The following is a 3,038-nucleotide window of genomic DNA, read 5'->3' as shown; positions in this document are numbered from 1 at the left end:
CGGTAGAGCTAGCTCGACAGCGAGTTGGTTCAATCTAATATGACTGTTAAACATAAAGCAATGGCGGATGTTTAATCGCGGTTTCCCTATCCTGTCTCTTTTCACTGTGTTGAATGACGGCGTAATGGCGGCCCAGCAGGTGGAAGAGCATAAGCGCTGCGACATGTGGTTAAGCCATTTTTTTAAATCAAGTACCAAATATATATTTTTAACCTGAACAACCCGGGGGGGGGGGAGCCGAAGGCGCATTTTAACCGCCCGACATACTAATAAACCCACCATAATGGCACAGGCGCTTCATTTCTGCACTCACAAAGGAAGGAACATTAAATATGGCTCTGCTTGGCTCACCTCACCTCCACAGCGAGAATGTGACAATCAGCCATAAGACACGCTGTACGTGAGTTCTGCAAGTATCTACCTGTACAAAGCAGTCTAACATCACCAGGCGTATCTGTGTTTGACAGCTATAGAAGACTTAAAATGCCTTCCACTAACAACATGTGTGGCCATTTTGTTTCTTCCCGGTGGCAGATGTGAAGTCATTACACCATCTCTGCTAGTCCTAATTACCAGTTTGATGGCATATACGCCAAAAACAAAAATGGTAGTGGCCGTTTTGTTTCATCCTCATCAAGTCATATTTGCGTTAATGGGACAGAGCTAAAAAACATCATTAATGAAAAATAAATATACTTATTTACACAGTATGACTATTGTGCATGCTCTCTACATCAGTGGATCCCAAACCCTTCATGTGGGTTTCAAACACCACACAAAAAAGTTTAGGGAATAGCTCAGTTTAGTTTTTGATCTTTCTAACACTCTTTAAATCCATATGTACATAGTATCCAGAGATTGGGCCATTTTCTACATGGTTGTAGCTGAACTAGTGATGTAGTCCCTATTCTGGGTCTGACATGGCAGCCCAAACAAAGACTGCAAACTCTGGTCTTAGCCAGTGAGGCTGGAAGTCAAGACAGACAGTACTGTGCAGAAGTTTTGAGCCACCATCGATAAATGTCAAATGTTATGAAATTCCAGGCAAAAGGGACCCAAATGCATGCAAGACAACAAAATTAACAAACCTTTATTCAGGCTGATTAGACAGTCCAGAAATTAAAAATGCAACTAACTACAACATATCATAAACAATCAGGGAACAACAGCACGTAAAACTGCTTATAATTCAAACACATTGAGGTCTAATGAGAGGAGTGGAAACACCTGGGTAACAAGACACAGGTGGAAACCGTCGAGACAATCAGGACTATCAAAGTAAAACAAGAAATGAACACAACAGAAACACCTAACACAGAGATCACCACTGGACAATGTGAAAAAAAATACAAGGGGACACTAGGAAGATAGGAGTCAACTGAAACAGAGAGAATAGAATATAAATTACAAGAAGCACTCAGAGAGGGCAGTCTTCTGCTAAAGGAGCCCACTCTAGGCAATATTTACTTGAATGTGCATGACCATACAACTAGACAACTAATTTTCACTATAGACGGTACCAGAGTTCACTTAATCTGATTGTTTTACATTTTAATTGATATCCAATGCCGCTAAATTGTTGTGTCCTAAATCCTATGCAGCCAACCGCCACCAGATCGACCATCTATCTTGAGAAACACCATAAATCTGTTAATCTATATATAATGTTAACACTATTATAATTAGTTCTTTTAAAGATCGTGGATACAAGTGGCAAAAATTAACTTTCTCTGAGGGGTGGATGGGCTTTCCCATTGGGTGAAAAGTTGAGTCATTTGAAAGGGGCGGAGTAGGAAGAGTTGAGCCGCTGCTCTTCCACATCGAAAGGAGCCAGCTGATGTGGCTGGGGATGGTGTTCCGGCCGGGCACATCCTACTGGGAGGAGGACCCAGGATAGACCAAGACAAGATGGAAAGATGCTATCTCTCAACTGACCTGGGTACACCTTGATGTATCCCAGGATATGCTGGAAGGAATGTGCTGAGAGGGAAGTCTGGGCTGTTGCCCCTGTGACCCAACGTCAGATAAACAGAAGAAAAGGCTAGATGATGCGTAATTTTTTAACTGAACTTTTATTGAAGTGGTTCGAACAGTGTGCAGCATTCATAATGCATGGCACAATGTGCCACTCGTCAGTTGTAGTTTTAGTTTAGTTTTTCTAATTTGTCATATTTAATAATATGTGAACATCTTTTCTAGTAGCATATTTTCATATCATATATAACTTTGGTTTATTTTAATTGTTTTCCTTCTTTATTGTCTGTTTGGATTATAACATGCAACATTAACAATGCATGGTGCGAGGTATTATAGGCAACATGATCAGTTTTTGACATCAATATGGTTCTTAAGTAAAACTTGATATCTGAGTGTTTCATAGTTTTAGACTAGTCGGTAAGTCTAATTTTTTTTTCCTCGTTTAGTCGACTAAGAAATTACTGGCCTGGAACATCTCTACCTACTATTAATGGAAGTGTTTATTACAGTGTTTTCTTTTTAAATGTATATTAAAATGTTTATAGTGCAGTAAAAGCTTTGGTTCTTTGCTCTGTTGAAACCCATTTTATTATACTTGACATAATTTTAAGTACAACTATTTTCCATTATTTTTTTTAAATATGGATATAGTCCATGTGTAGCATTCATTCCATTATTTAGTAAAATGTGCTTAAATGTTTACTGGAAAATATTAATTAGAAAAAGTTGTTGATCCTAAATTTAAAAAAAAAATATATTCCATTCAATTCAATTTTATTTATATAGCACCAAATTACAACAACAGTTGCCTCAAGGCGCTTTATATTGTAAGGTATACCCTACAATAATACATACAGAGAAAAACCCAACAATCATATGACCCCCTTTGAGCAGGCACTTTGGCAACAGTGGGAAGGAAAAACTCCCTTTTAACAGGAAGAAACCTCCGGAACCAGGCTCAGGGTGGGGTGGCCATGTGCCGCGACCGGTTGGGGTGAGAGAAAGAAGACAGAATAAAAGACATGCTGTGGAAGAGAGACAGAGATTAATAACAAATGTGA

Source organism: Aulonocara sp. 'chitande type north' Nkhata Bay, linkage group LG20 (genome assembly GCF_057382095.1).
Source record: "Aulonocara sp. 'chitande type north' Nkhata Bay isolate Kocher_YH1m ecotype deep benthic linkage group LG20, A_spYH_male_GT1.1, whole genome shotgun sequence".
Lineage (NCBI taxonomy): Eukaryota > Metazoa > Chordata > Actinopteri > Cichliformes > Cichlidae > Aulonocara > Aulonocara sp. 'chitande type north' Nkhata Bay.
This window is presented reverse-complemented; position numbering follows the sequence as displayed.